This window comes from Loxodonta africana, chromosome X (genome assembly GCF_030014295.1).
Source record: "Loxodonta africana isolate mLoxAfr1 chromosome X, mLoxAfr1.hap2, whole genome shotgun sequence".
NCBI lineage: Eukaryota > Metazoa > Chordata > Mammalia > Proboscidea > Elephantidae > Loxodonta > Loxodonta africana.
In genome coordinates, this window is record NC_087369.1 from 32497156 (window position 1) to 32511709 (window position 14554).

General features: G+C 44.2%; 1 pseudogene; it reads right to left on the bottom strand.

Annotated features, from left to right (window-relative positions):
• Positions 1-7046: 7046 nt before the first annotated feature.
• On the bottom strand, positions 7047-12973 carry LOC111752219 (melanoma-associated antigen B3-like; annotated as a pseudogene).
• Between the last annotated feature and the right edge of the window lie 1581 nt (positions 12974-14554).

Consider the following 14554-nt stretch of genomic DNA (forward strand, 5'->3'; position numbering starts at 1 on the left):
ATTTAAACTTGCCAAAACCAAAGAATAACAGAGCATTTTCATGCAGCTAGGGATGAATGAAAAGTCACCTACAAAGGACAGTCAATAAGAATAAGCTCGGACTACTCGGCAGAAACCACGCAAGCAAGAAGGCAATGGGCTGACTTATATAAAAAATTGAAGGAAAAAAAACTGCCTGCAAAGGATCATAAAAAAGTGTCTCTCAAATATGAAGGTGAAATTAGGACATTTCCAGATAAACAGAAGTTTAGGGACTTTGTAAATACCAAACCAAAACTACCAGAAATACTAAAGGGAGCTCTTTGGTTAGGAAATCAATAATATCAGGTATCAACCTAAGACCAGAACACTGGACAAATCAATCAGATGTCAACCTAGACAGGGAAATCACACAAAAAAAATCAATATAAAAAATACTCAAAACAGGGTAACAGCAATGTTATTATATAAAAGAAGACAAGGTTAAAACAATAAAGAGGGACTAAGAAATGTAGTCATAGATCTTTCATATGGAGAGGTAGATAAGGCAATAGAACGAAATAAGTTACTTTTAAATTTAGAAAAATAGGGGTAAATAATAAGGTAACCACAAAGGAGACAAACTATGCTACACATCGAAATAAAATACAAGAAAAAAATAAGAGTCTCAACAGAAACAAAATGAACAACAATGAATATGAGGAAAGGACAATATATAAAGATAATCTACTCGGCACATAAAATTAACTGGGAAAAAGAAATTGTCAACAACACACAAAAAAAGACATAAAAATGATAGCACTAAATTCATACCTATCCATAATTACGCTGAATGTAAATGGGCTAAATGCACAAATAAAGAGACAGAGAGTGGTAGAATGGAATAAAAAACCATGATCCGTCTACATGCTGACTACAGGAGACACACCTTAGAATTAGAGACACAAATAAGCTAAAACTCAAAGGATGGAAAAAAATATATCAAGCAAACAACAATGAAAATAGAGCAGGAGTGGCAATATTAATTTCTGACGAAATAGACTTTAAAGTTAAATCTACCACAAAGGATAAGGAAGGACTCTATATAATGATTAAAAGGACAATATACCAAGAGAATATAACCATATTAAATATTTATGCACCCAATGACAGGGCTGTAAGATACATAAACTCTGTCAGCATTGAAAAGTGAGATAGACGGCTCCAAAATTATAGTAGGAGACTTCAACACGCCACTTTGGGTGAAAGACAGGACATCCAGAAAGAAGCTCAGTGAACACACGGAAGATCTAAATGCCACAATCAACCAACTTGACCTCATAGACATATACAGAACACTCCACCCAACAGCAACCAAATATACGTTCTTTTCTAGTGCACATGGAACATTCTCCAGAATAGACAACATATTAGGTCATAAAGCAAGCCTTAGCAGAATCCAAAACACTGAAATATTGCAAAGCATCTTCTCTGACCATAAGGCCATAAAAGTGGAAATCAGTAACAGGAAAAGCAAGGAAAAGAAATCAAACACTTGGAAACTGAACAATATCCTGCTCAAAAAATACTGGATTATAGAAGACATTAAGGATGGAATAAAGAATTTCAGAGAATCCAAAGAGAATGAAAACACTTCCTATCAGAACCTTTGGGACACAGCAAAAGCGGTGCTCAGAGGCCAATTTTATATCAATCAATGAACACATACAAAAAGAAGAAAGGGCCAAAATGAAAGAATTATCCCTACGACTTGAACAAATAGAAAGAGAGCAACAAAAGAAACCTTCAGGCACCAGAAGAAAACAAATAATAAAAATTAGAGCTGAACTAAATGAAACAGAAAACAGAAAAACAATTGAAAGAATTAACAAGTCCAAAAGATGGTTTTTTGAAAACAACAACAAAATTGATAAACCACTGGCCAAACTGACAAAAGAAAGACAGGAGAGGAAGCAAATAACGCAAATAAGAAATGAGAGGGGCGATATTACAACAGACCCAACTGAAATTAAAAGAATCACATAAAAAAATTTTTTTTTTGTAATCAGATTACTATGAAAAACTATACTCAAACAAATTTGAAAACCTAGAAGAAATGGATGAATTCCTGGAAACACACTACCTACCTAAACTAACAAACAGAGGTAGAACAACTAAATAGACCCATAACAAAAGAAGAGATTGAAAAGGTAATCAAAAAACTCCCATAAAAAAAAAAAAGGCCTGGCCTGGATGGCTTCACTGCAGAGTTCTACCAAACTTTCAGAGAAGAGTTAACACCATTACTACTAAAGGTATTTCACAGCATAGAAAAGGATGGAATAATACCAAACTCATTCTATGAAGCCACCATCTCCCTGATACCAAAACCAGGTAAAGACACAGCAAGAAAAGAAAATTATAGACCTATATCCCTCATGAAGGTAGATGCAAAAATCCTCAACAAAATTCTAGCCAATAGAATTCAACAACATATCAAAAAAACAATTCACCATGACCAAGTGGGATTCATACCAGGTATGCAGGGATGATTCAACATTAGAAAAACAATTAACGTAATCCACCACATAAATAAAACAAAGGACAAGAATCACATGATTTTATCAACTGATGCAGAAAAGGCATTTGACAAAGTTCAACAGCCATTCATGATAAAAACTCTAAGCAAAATAGAAATAGAAGGACAATTCCTCAACGTAATAAAAGACATTTATACAAAGCCAACAGCCAACATCTCCCTAAATGGAGAGAGCCTGAAAACATTCCCCTTGAGATCAGGAACCAGACAAGGATGCCCCTTATCACAAGTCTTATTCAACATTGTGTTGCAGGTCCTAGCCAGAGCAATAAGGCTAAATAAAGGAATAAAGGGGATTCAGATTGGCAAGGAAGAAGCAAAAGTATCTCTATTTGCAGATGACATGATCTTATACACCGAAAACCCTAAGGAATCCTCCAGAAAACTACTGAAACTAACAGAAGAGTTCATCAGAGTACCGAGTGCCGTTGAGTCCATTACAACTCATAACGACCCTATAGGACAGAGTAGAACTGCCCCATAGAGTTTCCAAGGAGCACCTGGCTGATTCGAACTGCCGACCCGTTGGTTAGCAGCCGTAGCACTTAACCACTACGCCACCAGGGTTGAGAGTATATACAATATAAACATACAAAAATCAGTTGGATTCCTCTACACCAACAAAAAGAACATGGAAGAGGAAATCACCAAATCAATGCCATTTACAGTAGCCCCCAAGAAGATCAAATACTTAGGAATAAATCTTACAAGAGCTGTAAAAGACTTATACAAAGAAAACTACAGTACACTTCTGCAAGAAACCAAAAGAGACTTACATAAGTGGAAGAACATACCTTGCTCATGGATAGGAAGACTTAACATTATAAAAATGTCTATTCTACCAAAAGCGATCTATACATTTAATGCAATTCCGATCCAAATCCCAACGACATTCTTTAATGAGATGGAGAAACAAATCACCAACTTCATATGGAAGGGAAAAAGGCCCCCGATAAATAAGGCATTACTGAAAATGAAGAACAAAGTGGGAGGCCTCACTCTACCTGATTTTAGAACCTATTATACAGCCACAGTAGTCAAAACAGCCTGGTACTGGTACAACAACAGGCACATAGACCAATGGAACAGAATTGAGAATCCAGACATAAATCCATCCACCCATGAGCAGTTGATATTTGACAAAGGCCCCAAAACAGTTAAATGGGGAAAAGACAGTCTTTTTAACAAATGGTACTGGCATAACTGGATATCCATATGCAAAAAATGAAACAAGACCCATACTCACTCCATGCACAAAAACTAACTCAAAATGGATCAAAGACCGAAATATAAAATCTAAAACAATAAAGATCATGAAAGAAAAAAAAAATAGGGACAACGTTAGGAGCCCTAATACACGGCATAAACAGTTTACAAAGAATGTAGAAGAAAAACTAGATAACTGGGAGCTCCTAAAAATCAAACACCTATGCTCATCCAAAAACTTCACCAAAAGAGTAAAAAGACTACCCACAGACTGGGAAAAAGTTTTTAGCTATGACATTTCCAATCAGTGCCTGATCTCTAAAATCTACATGATACTGCAAAAACTCAACTGCAAAAAGACAAATAACCCTATTAAAAAATGGGCAAAAGATATGAATAGACTTCGTTAAAGAAGACATTCAGGTAGCTAACAGATACATGAGGAAATGTTCACTATCATTAGCCATTAGAGAAATGCAGACCAAAACTACAATGAGATTTCATCTCACTTCAACAAGGCTGGCATTAATCCAAAAATCACAAAATAATAAATGTTGGAGAGGCTGTGGAGAGATTGGAACACTTATACACCACTGGTGGGAATGTCAAATGGTACAACCACTTTGAAAATCGATGTGGCACTTCCTTAAATAGCTAGAAATAGAACTACCATATGATCCAGCAATCCCACTCCTGGGAATATATCCTAGAGAAATAAGAGCCTTTACAGGAACAGATACATGCACACCCATGTTTACTGCAGCACTGTTTACAATAGCAAAAAGATGGAAGCAACCAAGGTGCCCATCAATGGATGAATGGATAAATAAATTATGGTATATTCACACAATGGAATACTACACATCGATAAGGAACAGTGAGGAATCTGTGAAACATTTCATAACATGGAAGAACCTGGAAGGCGTTACGCTGAGTGAAATTAGTCAGTTGCAAAAGGACAAATATTGTATAAGACCACTCTTATAAGAACTCGAGAAATAGTTTAAACTGAGAAGAAAACATTCTTTTGTGGTTACCAGAGGGGGGAGGGAGGGAGGGTGGGAGAGGGGGATTCACTAATTAGATAGTAGATAAGAACTACTTTAGGTGAAAGGAAAGACAGCACACAACACAGGGGAGGTCAGCACAATTGGACTAAACCAAAAGCAAACAAGTTTCCTAAGTAAGCTGAATGCTTCAAAGGCCAGCATAGCAGGGGCAGGGGTCTGGGGACCATGGTTTCAGGGGACATTTAAGTCAATTGGCATAATAAAATCTATTAAGAAAACCTTCTGCATCCCAATTTGAAGAGTGGCATCTTGGGCCTTAAACGCTAGCAAGCAGCCATCTAAGATGCATCAATTGGTCTCATCCCACCTGGATCAAAGGAGAATGAAGAACACCAAGGACACAAGGCAATTAAGAGCCCAAGAGACAGAATGGGCCACATGAACCAGAAACTACATCAGCCTGTGGCCAGAAGAACTAGATGGTGCCCAGCTACAACTAATGACTGCCCTGACAGGGAACACAACAGAGAACCCCTGAGGGAGCAGGAGAGCAGTGGGATGCAGACCCCAAATTCTCATCAGACCAGGCTTGGTGGTCTGACTGAGACTAGAAGGACCCCAGTGGTCATGTCCCCCAGACCTTCTGTTGGCCCAGGACAGGAACCATTCCCGAAGCCAACTCTTCAGACATGGATTGGACTGGACTATGGGTTAGACAGGGATGCTGGTGAGGAGCGAGCTTCTTGGATCAGGTGGACACTTGAGACTATGTTGGCATCTCCTGCCTGGAGGGGAGATGGGACGGTGGAGGGGTTTAGAAGCTGGCGAAATGGACACGAAAAGAGAGAGTGGAGGGAGGGAGCGAGCTGTCTCATTAGGGGGAGAGTAATTGAGTGTGTGTAGCAAGGTGTATATGGGTTTTTGTGTGAGAGACTGACTTGATTTGTAAACTTTCACTTAAAGCACAATAAAAATTATAAAAAGAAAAAATATTGCCAAGCTCCTGTCTGGAGGCAAGATGAGAAAACAGAAGGAGACAGGAGCTGGTTGAATGGACATGGGGAATACAGGGTAGAGAGGAAGAGTGTGCTGTCTCATTAGGGGGAGGGCAGCTAAGAATACATAGCAAGGTGCGTATAAGTTTTTTTTTTATGAAAAACTGACTTGATTTGTAAATTTTCACTTAAAACACAATAAAAAAATTGCCAAATTAAAAAAAAAATCAGATCAGCCAAAATGCTGCTTTACAAGGAAAACTAAAGTTTCCCCATTAGAGAATATTTTATATTTTCGGTATGAGGGTGTCTTTCCCAGCTGGATACAACTAAAAGCCCTGAGAAGTTGTTTCTAAGGTTAGTCCCTTCCTTCCTTCCAAGCTGTCTTTCTATCCTCAGACAAACAGACAGTTGCCATCGAGTCGATTCCAACTCACAGTGACCCAGTAGGACAGAGTAGAACTGACCCACAAGAGTTTTCTCAGCAGTGGCCGTTATGGAAGCAGATCACCAGGTCCTTCTCCCACTTAATTGTTGAGCCACCTGAGCTCCTTCCCCAAAATCTAGACCTCATTTAGAGTTTGCCATCTTGCCCACAAAATAACCTAATTTGAATGCCCTTCTGTTTGAGAGTACTTTGGCTCCCCCAGACCAGGGCCAAGTGATAGTCCAGAGGCTGCTGAGCATCCCACCTCAAGGGAGTGTCGCCCTTATTACTCAGGAAGTCCCTGGACGCACTGTGCATAACACACCTACTCAGTGCATATGTTCAAATGAACTGGGACAGGAGCACAGCACACCTTCCAGTTCTGCCCCAGGAGGGGATTTCTCTCTGGTTTACCCACAATCCTAGTGTCACTGTGAAGAGCTGGTTTCCATTCCAGGCTCAGCCTCTCTATGCTAAGACCCATCATGGGAGTGTCTGGCCCTGTGTACCACTCCCACCATAAAACCTAACTTAAAATACCCTTCCACCGAGGCCTCAGGGCGTTTACACCTCAGTGCTCACATCTCAAAGTCCCTTCTTTCCTTTCTTTTTACTTATCCTTTAGTTCATAGAGATAGTATCTCGCCCTCTTTCTTATATGATGGCTGGTCTTACTGTAACATGTATGGACAGAGGCTGAGATTTCATTGTCTTAGAATTCCAGCAATACCAAGGATCTTTCCATGAGCACATGCTCAATGTTTGGAGAATAAAAGAGCACGTAGGTAAGAGGATAAATAATAAATTTAATAGATAGAATTTCCTAAGGAAATCCATGTATATATCGCACAATGTCACCAAAAGTGAATCATCTGCCTCAGACTTGAAGAGCTGCCAGATGTGGCTCTGGAATGTGCATTGGCCCAGCCCTTGCAGTAGGATCAGCCCTGGCTGCTGCTCTGGCTGGAGCTCTCTTTTCCTCATCTCTCAAAGCCTCTTTGTATTTCAATGGGAAAGCACTGGGGAGTGTATTATACACCTTGGACAAAAACTCCAGGACTTTCATCTTGCTGGTTTCCGCATGGGCTCTGGGACCCCACAGGAGTTCATACCGTGGAGGAACACTGTTGGGCACCTGCTGGTACTCCAGGTACTTTTCCTGCACCAAATCTTTGGTGAGGAGCTACCTGGGCTCCCCATAGATGAAGCGCCTCTTCCCATCATAGATCCCCAGCACATTCAGCAATTCCCAGATCTCTTCCTCAGTGGCCCGGTTGCCATTAATGTAGATCACACCCAGGAGAGGCCTCAGGAGTCCATTCTTAGGAAAGCCCCTTTCCCATTAGCTCTTGTACACGAAGCACCTGCAGCAGCAGGGTTGGTGGGTGGGGCTTTCTGAGGCCCCTGGGGAGTGTGAGCAACAGGGGAGCTCTGGGAAAACCCCCCAAAAGGAGGAGAGGATGAGGACAGGGACCCTTCCTCCTCTGCTGCGGTGTCCTGAGCACCCTTGAAACCGTGTGCATCACCTTGGGCCTGGCAACGTTTGTCACGGGCACGGAACTTACTCTTCTGACCGCGTAGCTTGATGACTCTGCTCAAGTACAGTACGCAGGAGTGTGGAAGGAGGGCAGGTGATACCGGCCCACTGGAGGAGGGAGGCTGAGAGGGTGTGCACTCCTTCAGCAGAAAGATGCCTCCTTGGCCTCAACAGCGACTGCCTCCGCAGTTTTTCCTGGAGGGCGCTGCTCTAGGAACCCACAAGGCTCCTGATCTCCTGGTCAGCCTGTCCTGAAACCTTGTGGGGGAAGTTGGGGTGAGGCTTAAGCTGCAGCCTGGCAGCCCTGCCTGGGGTTTCCTGCAGTGACAGCAAAGGCTGGCAGTGGGCTCCTCTGTACTGGGGTCAAGGAGTCCTCTCAGTCCACATTCATGGACATCATATCAACAGTTGCCAGGGCTTGGGCCCCTTCCCTTTGTTACTCTGAACTTGACACACCAGAGCCCCCTTGGACATTCTAGAAGGAAGGGAAGGGGCAGCCGAGCCACCATCCCTGGCAGAGTGTAGACCCCCAGTCCTGACAGTGCAGTGGGGCCCTTTCTATCCTGGGATCTTTGGAGGGGTCAGTCCCCATTTCAGGGTCCTCACTTGCCTCCATGTAGGGGCTGGGACTTCTTCCCTCTGCAGACCAGTGGCTGTACCTACAGACCAAGAATCTCCCCTGATAGTACCCCCTGGGCCTACAAGGGCTGAAAGCAGGGACAGGGCTAGACTCTGCCTTGTTCCCTCCATTTAGGGGTGGATGGATCCCTCAGTTCTCACTCAGAGTCCTCACTTTGACACCAGGCAGGGGGCATGGGGCCCTTCTCTCTCTTATGCTGAGTCTTACCTCCTCATATTAAGGCCTGCGTATCCTTGACACCCATTAGGGGTAGTGATGATCTTTCTGTCTGGCCACACCTGGCCACACCATGGTCTCCCAAAGTTAATTCAGTGATAGCAGGTTCGGGCTCTATGATGGGTCGTCCCCACTTGGGGTCCTCACTTCAGGTCCTAAATCTCACTCCTGGGAGGCCTTAGATTCTTCCCTCTGGTGAACTGAAACCATACTCTTCATGTCTAAACTCTCGCTTCTCTTTTACCCCTGAGGAGGAACCATGGGCCATGGCTGCCTGAGGCTTCACAGGGCTGACAACAGGGAGGAGTTCTGTGGGGCTCCGCTGATATGTTGTGGGTGCTCCCAATACACGTCAGCGTCCTCACCTTGACTCCTGACATATCCTGGAAATCACCTGTCTTCTGACCTGAGCCTGCCATTGTCTGACCAAGGTCTTCACATTCCCAAGACCTCTGAAGTAGAGGTTAGGTTGAACCGAACGTTGCCATGGCTGTTTGAGGCCTCTGAGGGCTGGCAGCATGGGCCGGATATTGTGGGCCCCCCCCCGGGTAGGTGCTTCCATCATTCCTCATTCATACTCCTCACTTTCTGTTAGAGGCTGGGACTGCTCACACTTCCAATCTGAGGTCATCCTCTTTATGCCAAGACTCACAAGTCCTTGAGAACTCTGAAGAGTAAGTGAGGGGCTGCTCAGCCTGATAGCTCTGTCTGGCATGTTGGGGTACCCAGTCCTCATTTATGGGTGTCATCTTGACTCCTGTCTTTTAGATTAACATCTTCCTGGGAAATGCCACATCCCTGTAAACTCTTGAGCAGTTTCTCTACTGTACACCTTGCAGCGAATGGGTCCCTGTCCCAGAGCGATGTGAGATGGGGACACTGCAGCACAAGACAAGGGGCCCAGGACAGGTGGTGGGCTGCCAGAGAAAACACACGCTGATCTAGTCCATGACTTCACCAGCCAGACCTGGCATCTGTTTCAACTTCTGTCCCAAAAGGTTTACTTTCTAAAGGAAAGGGGCTGTCCAAGACAACCTTGCATATGTAGGTGATCATAATGTCCCCATACATTATCTTCTTTTCTTTACTCATTTGTATTTTTATCCTTATTACTGTGGCTGTGTATTCCAACCCAGTACACTGGCACACAATTTCTCTCTTTCTGCCTTGAGATACATTTTGGAATAGTGAGCTGTGAAGTGATTTAAGAGACACAGATCTGTCTCAGGCTGGAGTTGTGGGACATTCTGGGCTCCAGAGGGATTCCGACCAGGGGTCTAGTGCAGCCCTGTCACTGACCAGTGTGTGAAAATGAGAAAACAGCAAGGTTTCCATAAACAACTAAGTCTGAGAAGCCGTAGCCTATAAAACTGCTGGGATGCACCTGGTACGGGGCCTGGAACGTTCTGGGTCTTTAAAGAATGGCAGTTATTACTAGGATTATTTGCACCCCAGATGATACCACCCACCTCTCTGGGATTTTTTTCTTATTTAAATCCAGGATGTGTCAGTGAATATGCAGTGCCCTAGAAAAAAACAAAAACCAAATCAGCCAAAATGCTGCTTAGGAAGGAAAACTAGGTAATATTGTCCATTAGGGAATATGTTATTTAATGTGGGTGTAGGGCAGACTTCACCAGCTGGATGGAACACAAAGCTTCTAGAATTATTGTCAAGGACAACCATTCACTCTCCCAGCTGCCCTTCCAAGGCCCCTGTTTTCACTGATAACACCATCACCAAAAATCTAGTTTTCGCTTGGAGTTTGCCAAAGACACTCAGGATAACCTCATTCAAATGTCTGTTGAATGGAGTGGGCTCTGGTTCCCTAGCCTAACACAAAGTGCCAGAACAGTGGCTTCTTGACAGCTCACCTCAAGGGAGTATCACCCTACTTCTCAGAATCTTCCTAGAAGTAACGTGCGTAACACACCCAGTCAGTGCATGTGTTGAAGTGCACCACGACAAGAACACAGGACACTTTTCAGTCCTGCCCCTGGTGGGGAATTCTCTCTGGTTTACCCACAATCTCAGGGTATCTGTGAAGAGTTGGTTTTCATTCCAGGCTCAGCCTTTCGGTGCTGAGACATATCATGGGTTTTTGTCTGGCCCTGCGTACTCCTGCAGAAAGCGTCATTTAGTCCAGCCCTCATCCCCTCACTCCCCCACCCCATGCAACCTAACTTAACATGACCTCCACTGAGGGATCAAAGTGTCCCAAAGCTGCAAACTGCCCTGCCTCAGGGCATTTACACTAGAGGGCTCTCATCCCAAACCATCCCCCTTCTCACTCTTTTCACTTGTCTTTTAGGTCTTAGAGTACATCACCGTCTTCCTTACATGATGGCTGCTTCTAGAGCATAAACTTCTATGGCAGTGCTTAGTCTCCTTTTTTTTTTTTTTTTTAACATTCCCAGCATTAGTACTGCATCTTCCAAATAGTACATGCTCAATTAATCTTGGAGGCATAAGTGAGCAGGTGAATAAACTAACAAACGAACAGAAAAATAAACCCATTACTGACTAATCAATTCCGACTCATAGTGACCCTATAGGACAGAGTAGAGCTGCCCCATAGGGTTTGCAAGGAGTGGCTGGTGGATTCAAACTGCCAGCCTATTGGTTACCAGGTGATTTTTTAACCACTGTGCCACCAGGACTCCTAATTTATTAATTTTTACTACATTATTAAATAAGTTAAGCAAATACAGTTATGCATCTTTTTATTTTATTTAATAACAGACTGAAAGAGATTCAAAAACCAAACCAAATCCATTGCTTTCGAATGGATTCCTACTCATAGCAACCTTGGAGGACCTTGTAGAGATTAACCAAAATAACCAAACCCATTGCCTTCAAGTTAAAAGTTAAATATTTACTGTCTTAGTTTTTTCTCTCTGTCTTGATTTCATGTTTTTTTTATTGCTGTATTCTTTACATTCCTAAGAAATGCCTATTCCAATGTCACGTTATCTTGCTTCGGATCACTAAAAAGGAAGTTTCCCCCTCCTTTTCTTTCTTTTTTTTTTTTTTACAAAAAATAGCAAAGCTTTTCATCTTAAACCTGAGAAACATTGTTAAATGTGTTATCCATGTCATTAATAAACTTAGATTATAATGCTAAAAACAGCCTTCGCTTGAAAGGGTTAACATTTGAAAAATAAAGAACGAACATACAGTTAAATCCCTAAGTGACCTACATAGAGCAGAAACAGAAAGGTATGAGACACTGTGTTCCCTCCTGTCCCACCCAGCCCTCCACTACATGGAACGATGACTGCCCTCTTCAACCACAAAGTGAAGAATCTGCCTCACGCTTCACTGGGCCTGGGAGGAGCTGCTGGACCTGGCACGGGAACACGCACTGCACTGGCCATAGCAGTAGGATCAGCCCGGTCTGGAACTGTGGCTCTGGCTCTCTCTTCCTCATCTCTCAAGGCCTCTTCACACAAGGATGGGAGAGCACTGGGCACGGTATCATTGATCTTGGCCAAAAACTCCAGGGTTTTTCGTCTTGCTGGTTTCAGCATGGGCTCTGGGACCCCAGAGAAATTCATAGCTTGGAGGATCACTGTTGGGCACCTGCCGGTACGCCAGGTACTTTAGCTTCACAAAATCTTGGGTGATGAGTTTCCTAGGCTCCCCAAACGTGAAGTGTCTCTTCCCTGCAAAAATTCTCATCTTATTCAGGAATTCCCAGATTTTCTCCTCACTGGTGCAGTTGCCCTTTATGAAGATCACGCCCAGGAGAATCATCAGGAGACCAGTTTTTGACAACCCCCTGCCACGACTCAGCATCCCATTGTTAAAAAAAAATCCCATAGTTAGGGAGGTCCGTTTTGCTGGCAAGGGCGTAGGACGGCCTGATGAGTCAATTTCCTTTAAGTCGATGTCAAAGACCACCTCCATGCTCAACGAAGGTCTCCTGAGGATCTCAAGGAAGTGGTTCTTGTACTTTTTGTTGACAATCTCAGCACGTCTTCCTTCATGATGAGCTATTTCATTTTATACGTTTGCAACAGGAGCTACACCAGTGTACCCACCTTCTTGGTTAGAGGGTCTCTGTGGGACCGCTTAGTGGATGGTTGGTCCCGGGAGGAACTTCGCCTTTTCTCATCTTTGTTCTTGGTACCTGCATAAGATCTTGCACATGAAGCCCCTGGAGTAGTGGGGGTGAATAGGGGTCTCTGAGGCCCCTGCAGAGTGCTACACGACTTAACACCAGGCTTTCTCTGGGTAGTACACCCAAAAGGAGGAGTGGAAGTGGAGGGGAACTCTTTTTTTGCTGTTGCCACGGCCTGAGCACCCCTGAGAACCTTGGTCTCACCTTGTTTCTGCCGGCGTTTCTCACGTAAACAGAGATTACTCTTCTGACTGTGAGGCATGACTGGTCAGGGACACAGGCAGGAGGAGTGTGAGCAGGACAACAGGTGACATAGGCCCCCTGGAAGAGGGGGAAGAGTCAGTGTTAGCACCATAAGTAGAGAGATACTACTTAGGCTTTAAGAAGACAACTGCTGCAGGTTTACTTGAAGGTACTAATCTAGAAATTTATAGGGCTCCTGCAGCTTGGTCAGCCTGTTCCCTGAGAGCCCTTTGGAAGTAATTAGAGTGTGCCTGAGGCTGCATCCTGCCAGCCTTGCCTGGGGCTTACTGGAGCTGAGAGCAGGAATTGGCAGGTCTAGGCTCTGTGAGACCTCCTCTGTTCTGGGGTGGATGGCACACTCAGTTCAAATTCGACACCATTGTGTCAACTGTTGGCAGGGCCTTCACCTTCGCCCCCTCTCTCAGTTATGCTCTAAATTTGACGCATTGAACCAATATCCCCATCTCCCTGGGACCACCTAAGATAAAGTGAAGTAGCACCCTGTCAGGGCACACTCAGTTGGGCCCTTTCTGTTTTGGGTTCCTTGGAGACCTCAATAGTCATTCAGAGTCCTTACCTTGGCTCTAAGTAGGGCCTGAGAGCCTCACCTTTGTCTGTAGTTAAGGCCTGGGACACCTGCCTCTGCTGATCTGAGGCCACTCCCTTCAGATCAAGGCTCCCACCAAACTGAAAGCAGCGAAAAGAAAGGAAGGTTCACACACACCTGCAAAGACTGCAAGCAGGAACTGTCTGCCGCTTCCACTTTTCTGTGGTGAGTGATACCATCAGTCCTCATACAGGGTCCTCACTGTAACTCCTGTTAGGTCTCCTCCCTTTGCAGAATTGGGGCTGTTCCATTAGACAAAGGTCCATACCTCCTTAGCCCACTTCAGGAGGAAAATGAGGAGGTACCTCAGGCTGACACTTATTCTAGAGTTTCCCACAGCTGAGAGAAGAGGGCATACTCAGTTATGGGGTGCCCAGTTCCCTCAGACCTCATACTGGATTTTTACACTGACTCCTGTTAAGGACTAGGTGAATTCCAATAGCAGAATCAGGCAGCCTCCATTAGACTAAGGTCCTCATCAGGTAGAAGTCTGGCTGAAACTGCATGGAGCCTCCCGGGGCCAACATTAGGGGTGGGGCTTTGTGGCACTCCTTGTTTGCATCTCATTTGTCCTCATAGTCTTCACCTTGACTCTAGATAAGCCCAAGACTCCTCCCTCCTTTCACTTGTTTTTTCGGGTCTTTGTTGTAAGAGGGGAAACCCTGGTGGTGTAGTGGTTAAGTGCTACGGCTGCTAACCTAAAGGTCAGCAGTCAAATCCACCAGGCGCTCCTTGGAAACTCTATGGGGCAGTTCTACTCTGTCCTGTAGGGTCTCTATGAGTTGTAATCGATTCGACGGCAACGGGTTTTGGTTGTAAGAGGGCTCGCCGGAGGCTTGTCTATTCTGCCATCTTGGCTCAGCCTTCTGATTGTAATTTTATGTTAAGAGGATCAGAGTGGGATTGGAACACCACCCTCACTCAGGTCACCTCCCTGATCCAAGGCAAAGGGAGTTTCCCTGGGGGGTGGCCTGCACCACTTTTTATCTCTCA